A 12,004-nucleotide genomic window follows, 5' to 3' on the forward strand; every position below is an offset into this window, starting at 1 on the left:
TGTATTCACCATCTTTCAACCATGTATCTGCCGGATTCAGCGATCTTAAAACGACGTCATTGACGTTATGGAGATTTCGCTGCATTCAGTTGTTGGAATCCACAGTAGCCAATTCCCTCTGAAAATAGTGGGCATTTATTCTTTCATGGAAAAGGTTTTAAAAAACACTTCATGCACATCCTGTCCATGACTGCTTGCCCCTGCAGATTCATCAAGACATGGAAGTCGAATGGTAGGTACCCGATTGATATCGCAAAATCTGATGCTAAGCAAACTTCAAAATGCAATAATATGTCTCTGCCCCACAAAGAGTTTAAGTGAAATATAAGAGACATAACATATTCACATTCGTCAGAAACGGCTTTTATGCATCCGACTTTTTAGAACAGTCTTAAACATAACGTTCACATATGCGGACTAAACACATTTCATTATGAATTTATGAAGTTATTTTCACACAAAAGCAACGTTTACATTACTTTTCATCTGTTCTGAGAAACATAATGTGTTTTGTCTCTATATCTAACAATAAAAAAGACTGGTATCAATCAAAGCCATTTGAATACATAAAAAGGTTTATTTACTTTAGACGTTTTTTTTCGTGTCTTTTTCAGTACACGCTGTTTAACTTTTTGCTTGATGTCGCGCAGATTCAAGTGGGCGCTTTGATATCAAAGCAGATGAACAGTGAATAATGCGACGAGAGTATAGAATTGCATTTGTGATTTCTTTAGATGCCCACTGAAGCGCTTATTACCTATAACAAACCTGTGAAACCTCACGTTAGAATTGGTTTTCAGAAGTCCATGCTTGTCGTAAGAGGACACTAACGGGATAGGGTGGTCAGGCTCGCTGACTTGGTTGACGCTTGTCATTATATCCAATCTCTGTAGATCGATGGTTATGATGATGATCATGGATTGTCTGGCCAAGAATCGATTATTGTTATTCTTTACAGATTAAGACTGATATGCAGCAGAGACGGTTTGGGTGAGCGGTCAGGCCGGTAAGGCTCATCATCAGCTCAGGGCCCTCGCCCCACTCTACATGCAGCCCAGACAGCGAATGGGACTTCTCCCAGAAAACACTGCCAAGTCGAACCCACCAAGAACTTTCCGAAGAATATGAAGGCTTCCCAACACTGCAGCCTTCTGCATTACCCAGATTGTCAGAAGGGCTGTGCTTCCGGTGGAGAACCCGGGCACTCTCCTGATCTGCGCCACGAGATCAGGAGGTACCAAACCAATGGCACCGAGAACAATGGGGAGTCTGACGACAGTGTACTTGGGATGCAAGCGAGACATTTCAAAGGCGAGGTCCGCATATTTATCATGCCTTTCCTGAATCTTGCCAATCACGTTATAGAGCGCCGACATAAAGTTGGAATACTGCTGAGTTCGGCGTACAACAACCAAACAAGCACCTGTGACAAGCAATGCTGGGTGACTTTCAGTACAATCAGTAAGAACTGATTTAGAAACGAAGTTATTTTTTATGCCTGACCATTGATACGCTGTTTTATTCAGTTACACCATAAAACACGTTTAATCAACTGTCAGCGTTGTTTTACAGTGCATGTACATTTACGAGCTATCACCATTCTATAGAATTAAAGTCTACTGTTTTTGCACTCCGAGGGCATCAAATAATTCCTAGCAGAGGAATAATCTCTCTGAAGATAAATTCGGTCTTTTCTCTTTCTCTTTCTCTAGATCCAGTGATATCAGAGAAAGACGGACATCAAAGGAACTTGCAGCGTATTGTTTGAAAGTCCGTCTACTGTCACGACATGCAAGTGTGTGTACCTAATGACGCTGAGCATTATTAAAAAGAAACATATGTATTCATTATTACGGCGTGATGGTACCTACAGGAACTGTTTATAATATGTAATACTATCTCCTTTCCGACAATAATTTAAGGGACTAGTTTAAAGACATGAACATGATTTCGTGAAAAACCTGTCGTGTTACATCCGCATAAACATTTTCATTGGAAATTTTCAAGACTGTGAACGCCAGAAGAGAGTTTATATGGATGTCATCTTGTTTTATCTTTTTTCTCTTATTCATACAAATCAGATGTCAGCTTCCTTATTATGAGGAAAAGACCGTTTCCGAGTATGTCCTCACACCTTCAACAGATGAGAGAGTTTAAGTGTATGCCGCACACAGCAATATACCAGCTATGTGGCGGCGGTCTGTAAGTAATCGACCCTGCCCAGACAATCCAGTAATCATCAGTGAGTGAGTGAGTTTAGCAATATTCCAGCAATATCACAGCGGGGAACACCAGAAAATGGGCTTCTCACATTGTACCCGTGTGGGGAATCGAACCCGGTCTCCGGCGTGACGAGCGAACGCTTCAACCACTAGGCTACCCCATCGCCCCAGTAATCAACAGAATGAGTATGGATCTGCACAACGGGGACGAAAACATGTGCCAATCAGATACCGTTAGTCGCCTCTTACAACAAACATGGGTTACTGAAAATCAATTCTAACCTCCATCTTCATGGGTTCCATCTGATGAATGAATGTATGAGGCAAAGAGGATATGTATGTGAGGACAACACGAGTAGTAACAACAAACATGCAGGCCAAACAGAGGAGGTCAACAGTTGCGCTGATGTGTGACTGGCAAAGGACATGTACATAGATTTCATCTCTAAGGCAATAGGTTGCGGGTCTTCTATGTCATTTAAACATGTAATTGTCAGTTTACAGTCAGTTCAGCTCTACACGACTTTTTAATCGTAGAGTATTTGTGGTTTTACTATGGCTAAATGTCAGTCCAATCGCCTATGGCTGGAGGGATGGTATAATCCAGCAAGGGACTATGCAGGTAGTGGAATTGTTGTAAGTCCCAGTGGTCCATAGTGTGGTGAACTTCCTTCAGTTATTGGCATCCCCAGCCTTCTTTTATATTGTACTGTTCTCATTTGCAAGCCTATTTTAGAGATATGTGCTAGTTTTATTTCTTGTTACTGTTATACATGTATACTAGTTGTTTTGAGTGTCCTCTGTCGACAGGTTTTTACTATGTACCATTAATTACTATGTCTATACGGAATTGTTTGGCTGAAATAGTGCTGATGTGGCGATAAATTTTAACTCACTCACTCTCTCTTCATTGTATAACACGACGTTTCCGGGGTACTTCTTGTCCCTTCTTCAGGTTACTGATAAATATAGGTGATCACCTAATAATGATACAAAGAAAATGAAAAAAATTGTCATTCATATACTAGTCTTATATATTCACCAATTTATAAATGCCTCTCAAGAATGTCAACGTGGCGGTAATTGTTTCATTGGTATAGTGAATACTTTTTTCCTTTTAAACATATTTATTCCAGAGAATGGATTGGGTACAAGTTATCCCAACTTAGTGAAACCCTCTCCTATATACATTGTACAATGCTTACATGCATAAAGTGAAACAAACTATGTACAGGAATAGAAAGATATATACAAAAGGAGAATAAGCCATATAAAACAAATAATTATAGGGAATACATCATTTCCTTACATGAGTAACATTATATCCAATCACTGAACCTTTTAGATCTTAATATATATTTTTCAACTTCTTTAAAAATACTTCTTTATACCTTGGTAACATCTCATGTAATTCTATTCTAATGTTAGTACCAAACTAATATTCTGATATCTTTATAACGTTATTGATACATTTAAATACAATGCTTTTATCTTCAATTGCTATAAAGTCGTATGTATTATATTTATCCACATCATGTTCATAGATTTATGCTGTTTGGATACGATAGCATGTGTCAACCAAGTCAGTTAGAGTGAGCACCCAATTTCGATAATCGCATCTTGCAATGGGTTACTGAAAGGATGTGTTCATGCTGTTGATCACTGGATTCTCTGGTCCGGACTCGGTTGTTTCCTCCTAATGGCTGTAATATTGCTGTGCGGCGTAAAACACACTAAACTCACTCACTGGAGATCAATTCTTGCCCGGATCTTCATATGTGCGTGACAAGAGTAGATATGAACGTGAATGTATATAAGGACAGGCGAAGGTACAGTAATGGACATACAGAAAGACAGTGGACTTGTCGCTGTGATGACAGACAAAGCCAAAGGGATAACCAATTAAATGTCAGCGGATTGGCTGATAAGTATATTTACAATGCAGCCATGATGAGGATTAAAAGAGGAGATTAGAGTCATATAAATATTGGAGGTAAGTTGTAAGTGGCTTGATCATTGGACAATTATACAATGGCTGCCCTGAATCGTTCCCTATAATTCCCTTGATGTCATGATCTTATCAGTCACACAACGGTGAGCGTACGCTGCTCCACCTTCGCATTTTGTCTCACACATACACGTGGGCAAGTCAGTCGTTTACATATAAAACGCGTGTACCTATCAAAATAGTGAAATACATCGCATACAGTTTTCTTCCTGTTTCCATAGATATGGAATATATGTTAAAAGTCTAAAATAAAGAGGATTGAATGTTGCATTTGCAACATTCTCTACCCAACTTTGAGGCAAATTTTACATTCATACAAGTTTTATGCCATCTCATATGACCATGTAAGACAAAGCGTCCATGAGTGTCCATAGGAAAGCTAATTCTTGAGAGTATCTCTAAAATGTACAAAGGACGCCTGTCTGCTGCCTACGCCTTGTTCCTAGAAAAAGATAAGATTTCATCGTACATAAAAATAATCAAACTCGGAAGAAAGTTCAGCGGTCTTAATTTACTTTTTATGGGGTTTTTTCAGACAGAAGATAAAAGTTAATCAAATTTCAATCCTAGATTTCAATACACAATTCTTCTGATACCAAATCTCTCATATCCTCTTTTCATTTTGTTCACATCAAGCTACAAGATTCATATATGGAAGTAAAATGTAGCGATGACTGTCAGTGACTAGATAGTGATTGCTTGCAGGTAGATCTCAATTACATTATTGATCAATCCCCTTTACGTTACATAGTTCATCATCTTTCATGACATTTCTCCATTGAATGAATCATACATGTTTATTAATAAATTGGGATCAACATATTAACAATACAGGATAGAATAGATGCAATTCCTCTTTATTTTCAAGGCCGCACTAAATGACGATATGATCCTATCTTGAGTTTGATTATCAATCATTATATCATTTTACGAGGCTACAGAGATAAAACACGCTGCCTATTTACGTTCCAATATCATCCTAGGTGGTTTGAGGATACAAAGCTATGGACAAAAGGTGTTAATCACGTCCTTGTGTAGGAATTAATCTTAGTGGAAAGAAAACTGGTTTGATGACACCCGTGGGTGATGGTCTGGGCCTTCGATACAAACCTCTGATTCTAAGGCTAATCCCAACTCAATTGCATGGCTCGAGCACAAAGAAAGGGTCAAAGCCCAGAATAATCTAAGTCCTTAATTCAAGTTTCATCTTCAAGCGAAGATATAGCTTGTCGACGCTTATGGCTTGCCTGAACATTCTGATGGAATCACGACGTTGTCATAGAAACGGCTGCATCACGGCTGGTAAATTGATTGAATATTGGTGAAAATAAGCCAAGGGTGCTAGGCGTGTCAGAAGTTTTGACAAACTGATGGACTTAAGAGGGATGTTATTGTTATATAGCAGGGATGTCAAGCAAAGATCTAGCTCCGATCCATAGGTTAAATGAGAAGTCACGAACGCCCCACAGGGCATTTCAAATTCACTATTACTTATAATGGCAGAATTTGTCAGATTGTCAAAAACGATGGATCACTATGGTTCTTTCTGTTGTGTTTTTAATATAACCGTACTTGAATTTCGCATTTCCGTTGGCTTATTCTAAACCTAATGCAAACACAGGTATTAATTAATCCGTTCAGTAATTGCAGGAATTAACCGTCGCAGCGCGTTTTGCGTGGAGTATTAGTTTGGTCTCTATACATCCCTCCGTGCAAATTCTTTATTTCCAAAGCAGAGCTCTAAAACCGCTCAATCTTTCTTCACCAAACTTGGAACATAGATCTTGTGGTCAACTGGTACGTTTTGGTAGTTTTGGATTTCTAAATATAATACCCTGTGCGTTTCCATGGCAACCCGTTTGACCTTCTCTGAGAACGGTAGTAGTGCTCTTCGCCGCTGCTGAATATTTAAATTCTGTCTGGCACATAGTCAGATCTGGCAATGACGGATTGTTATATTTAGTTTTAGATTTCTGAATAAAATATTTTTTCCCATTTCCACGGCATCAAGTTTTACGTCGACTGAAATTGTTGTTGCTTTTTTCAGTGCAGAACATTTAGAACGTTTCAAGTTTTCTTCACTGAAAACGGCACGTAAATATGATTACACGATGCCATTTAGAAAGTAGTGAAATGCAACATATGTCATATTTGGAATTTCACTTTCTTAGTGAAGTATAAATTCCAGTACTTTTTATTGGTTGAGTCCCATGCGGGATTCGAACATAAATAGTTCTGGTGATAAACTAGTGACTTTTGGTAGGAAGGGATTTATAAATAAAATAGTTTTTCATTTCCATAGCAAAAAGTTTTTCATGGCATCAAACCAGTCTTCAAATTTACTTGCGTACTGTTCGAACAGTTGTATCTGTCTATAACCGTGATGTTGGCTATATAGAGATTCATGTGTGAATAGCTAACATTTCACAAACTGGTGGATGTGACTTTAATGAAGAGTCGTTTTTAGCAACCGTTTGACAAGCCAAATATTCATACTGTTCATGTCAGTAAGTATCATAAGTGAGCTATTTTTTATCATTGGTTTTGTTACGTTAAGACGGCCTGTAAATAGCCAGATGTGGACCAGGCATGAAGATCCCGGTTAGAACCGATCTTCAGCATCACATGCTTGTTGCAAGTGGCGACTAAAGAGATCAGGCGGTCAGGCTCGCTGATTTGTTGATGCATCGTCGTATCATAATGATCACTGGATTTTCTGGTCCAGACGCGATTATTTATAGTCGCCGCCATACAGCTGGAGCATCCCTGCGTGCAGTATCTAATGTGGGTCATCAAATGTGAGTCAAACATATCCACTAGACAATATCAGTTCATCGCCAATAATTCCCTAGATTTTCGATAGTATCTGTGCTCGACACAGTTCGATGTGTTGTGTCATTGTGAATGAGTGCATTAAAATTTAATGTCACATCGGTAATATTTCAGCCATAGTGTAACTATAAACGGTATCTAGTAATGAACACCAACATAGATACAATACATTCATGTCGATTAAATACAAGAGTTGATCACTAGATATCACATAGTTTTGTTTCAGAACTTGTACGTAACCATAAAAATATATTACTCCGAATAACAATACAATGTAAAACGGACTGAAGACTGTCAACAACCGAAGGCAGATAACCATACTGGAGTGAGTGAGTGACGTACGCCGCTCTTACCAGTTTTCCAGCAATATCACAGCGGAGGACACCAGAAATAGGCTTCACACACTGTAGCCACCATTACTAGAAGGACGCAGTAGCTTGTGCCACTGTTATCGGATCCAGAACAATCTCTTATAGATTGCCGGATAGTAGTTCTATATTTACAGCTGAAGCAAACGCCATTTTAACGGCTCTTAAATATATTCAAAGACACCCTAAACATAAACACTATATGACATATTCAGACTCTCTTTCTAGTCCTCAGGCGATTAAAAACTTATCGTGTAAACATCCACTTTCAATAGAAATCACTGAATTATATAATGATCTTGCAACTGGCCAATACGACATCCATCGTATTCTGTTGGTTACCCAGCCATGTTGGAATCTCTGGTAACTCACTGGCCGACCTCGCTGCTAACGCGGCACTAAACAAATCTGTGACACCACTTCTTACTCCTTACACTGATTATAAAGCTACTATTAGATCTTATATCCGCGATGTGAAGCAGAAGTGGGACACACAGGGAGGTATCAATAAATTACATGCAATGAAACCATATGTCGGTTACAACTGCCTGGGTTGTCAGTCCAGATTTAAAGAGGTCATCATGCGACGATGTCGTATTGGTCATACGAGATATACACATGAATACCTATTAAAACGCGAGGATCCTCCGTTCTGTATCCCTTGTGATGAAAGAATCACGGTCAAGCACGTCTTGCTTGACTGTGTTGAATATTCCATCACAAGGCATAACTATTTTAAATCACGAACTATGAAGGATCTTTTAATAATGTCAGTTCTCTTTTTCTTATTGCTTTTTTGAACGAATCAGTACTTGTTAAATGACTTTAACATATTTTATTATTGGCAGCTGAGAGTAATAACTGATATTGTTAGTGGCTCTATCCTCAAACGGGTTCACATTTTGTAAATCATTGTCCTATTTGAGAGGGTACGTAAGTCCCTAAACATTCCTTGTAAATTTAGTACGGCCACTATAAATTTCAGTATAATTACCAGTGGCTGAAGGTATGGTGTAAATCCAGCTAGGGCCCATGCAGGTAGCTGTAAGTCCCCGTGGTCCCTGGTATGGTGATCTACCTTTAGTTGTTGTCGATCTATAGTCTGTTTTTGTATTGTATTGTCTAAATAGTGATATTAGTTTTAACTTTCCAGTTTTAATTCTAATTGTGATGTTATAGTTGTTTTCCGTCCTTCGTCGACAGCTGTTTATAATATACATACATTCCATTTCATCGTTGAATGTTCTCGTCACGATATGGGTGAAATATTGCCCATGTGACGTTAAATATTTACTCACTGACCCTCTACTAGATGTCATGGGGACTTCCGGTGCTTATGTTATCCGTATTCCAGCTGGATCTAAACCATCCCTTCAGCTGAAGCCAGACAAAACAAAATACAGGTAAAATTTGATGATCAAGAAATGTAAACAATGTTAGAATCTGTTTTCAGTGATAGTGTGATCGTGGGAATGTCCACAGAACATTCAGGCACAAACTGTTCCTACAAATACCAGGTCTTCTATTGGATTCGTGGATTCGTATCAGGTGAATCTTCAGGCAATGTCAGAACAAGAACTTTTAGGTTGAAGAAACGCTAATGTGATGACACGGGGTCAGGTTTTGACGGACTACCTTCCTATTGCAATTTACTGATAAGTCTTGCTTAACCCACTTAATCACAGTTCTGCTAAACGTTTGCCTTTTTAGGTTGTTGATAAATGTTCTTATTTCTTATCTGTGTTCCCAAAATCTCCACATCACGTATGTGAGGAGGGCACACTTATGAAGTGTCACTGTCGTAAGCAGTGGGGCATATATGGAACTATTATCTATCAATGTTCCACTGTGATAATGACGATATATGGAAATGTCGATTCAATTAGAAAAAAAGATCGATACCTTCAGGGGCGTGATAGACAGAATAAAGCAATGAATTTGAGATATCATATACACCACAGTAATAATAATGTCACAACTGATTGTAGTTTTACGCCGCACTCAGAAATATTCCGACTACATGACGGCGGTCTGTAAGACAAGTCAACGTCCTGTGGCCAATAAATTCAATGTTTTACGCCCTGTTACTAACAAACTATGGAACAAGTCGTACCAGGTCAACAACAAAGGTTACTGTCCAGTTATGTTGAAACCAGGCTCTGTGAAATCGTGCTTGAGGCAGCAGCACTTTGTGTTGTCCCGCCAAATCCTTATCTTGCTAAGAGACATCAGTGGCAAACACAACGCTGGAACTGGTGTAATCGTCGATGGCCAAGTGTCATATTTTGAGGTGATGCCACATTCATTTATAAATTCACTGACATGCATGGCCGTACGTGGCAATCTCATGACAGATTTTTGTGGGTGATGGGTTATTGTGTAGGGTGGCAATACTATGACCCTGTGAACACCATTCCACGTTGTAAAGTCAGTGGACAAAACGGCCAGGACAAAGTATTAATTTTCAAGGATCACAGTTTCGCTTAAAAGGACCCCAGGCCAAAGTTAACGTTTGCAAATATACAGTACCGGAGCTAGCAGTGAACCAAGACGTTCCCCTCTCTGATCATCGTAAGGGCATGGCAGGGAGACGAGAGCATTGGCGTCATAGGGAACCTATTATGTTAGTTGAACTCGGTATGGAAGAAGAGTGGTACAGATTCCTTCACATCGGCACTGAGCGACTACTACAAGGGATGATTTGTTGAGTGATTTTGTCACAGACCTTTTGTCCTTGGGGTTACTATCGACGCTTGATTTAATTACTAATTACGAACAGCATTATCAACCTAAAACAAACTTTGAAAAACTTATCATTGAGTTCAGCATCATTTAAGAACCCCGACCTGTTTGGTAAAAATGAACGCTTTCAGAAGATCTCGGGTGAAAATTGATAGATACAGACCGTAAGCGTGAACCAACAAATTACAACACATAATCAGTTAATAATCATAATTTGGGAAGGGAACTCTGACAGTGTGCTTCCAGATATACATCCCGTCCTAATTAGGTAAGCGGGTAAGTGGAAAGTCAGGGCGTTGATGGTATAGAATTGCGAAACAGTTACCTCACGTAACTCATTGAATGAAATAGTACGTCCCCAAGAATCAACGATCGACTGTGAACACAGCATGACTGATTCGCACAGTTTTCTATATTGGACCAAAGGATGTTACTCTTATTTACAAACTGGCATGGGCTTGCTACTGTGTAAAATATAAATAATTATCACTTCAGCTCATTCTAGTAGTCCCAAATATGCTGCCACTAACGACCGTCATTTTAAAACAAAAGATACAATACGTTTGTCGTTAAAATACTCCGTTCGTGGTTTCTTTCGACAAACCTTTTGGCAGAGGGAGAGGACCTGTCCGGACAGAGACGAGGTTTACATGAACCTTCGGGTAATATTTTGCTTTTTTCACCAAATGGGCAAATTGTGTGGAGACCAGCAGGATCTTAAACTCTTTGCAATATGTAACGACATTTGAGACATATGCTGTTTATATATGATATGATGAAGAATCCAAATTCTAAAAGGACCTTTAACAGGAAACTGTAATATACTGTAATAGCCCGATACCTAAAGAGAGACCCAATGCACGATATGGAAGCTATAAACTGTTTATCTATTTTAGTGTGACAAGTTGTATTAAATTATTTGTCAATATATATATATATATATATATATATAGAGAGAGAGAGAGAGAGAGAGAGAGAGAGAGTCACATTAGGGATAATTTAAGCATGTATGAATGTACAGCCACAAGAATGTGTCCATGTTATCACGAACATCCTGGAATTTTCATGAACACCGTTACTTAGCAACTCATTCAATCATAAAATATCACTCCAATATTCAAGCAAAGGAAACATCACATATTCCATCGGTTCTTATTGATGGATGAGTTTACAGCCATTCTTTCTCGCCACAGTGCACAGTCAATGTTCTGTTTATCCCTTGAGATACCGCGATCCTACGATAAACACTGTGGAATTGAGCTTAGAGACATTCATAAGTTTCTACAGATCAATTACACCATTTTGACAAGCCATAACCGCAGATACATCCTTTGAGACTCGGAATAATTCGTTTATGGACCATTGCTCAAATTGAAATCAATAACAATGTGTGAAACACATGGCGATTCTGAATTATGCAGCAATAATAATCTTCCAAGTGATTCGTAATGAAATGCAATGTCATAGAAGGCCTGCCTCAAAGAGGGGCAAAAGTTGATTATCGAACTGTAATCATTTAAGTAAATGCCCAAATGGGATATCAATATCGCATTTATCCAACACTGTCATCACGATTTGTTTTTCAAATGAAGGTCTGTGGCAGTGAATGACAATACGTCATAGTACAGCGCATGTGCACATAGTGATGGGATCTGACCCGTCACCGCGATGACCAAGGCCACTCGAGCGTGTTCCATGTGATATGTTTTTAATCGGTTGTTCTCATGCGAGAACGTTAGACTGGTCCACTGATGGTAATTTTAACCGAACTGATACCTACGTCACAGCATACAAGCCTGGTATTCAGTGATGTTTATGACCGGTCGAACGCA

Source organism: Haliotis asinina, chromosome 5 (assembly GCF_037392515.1).
Source record: "Haliotis asinina isolate JCU_RB_2024 chromosome 5, JCU_Hal_asi_v2, whole genome shotgun sequence".
NCBI classification, from domain to species: domain Eukaryota; kingdom Metazoa; phylum Mollusca; class Gastropoda; order Lepetellida; family Haliotidae; genus Haliotis; species Haliotis asinina.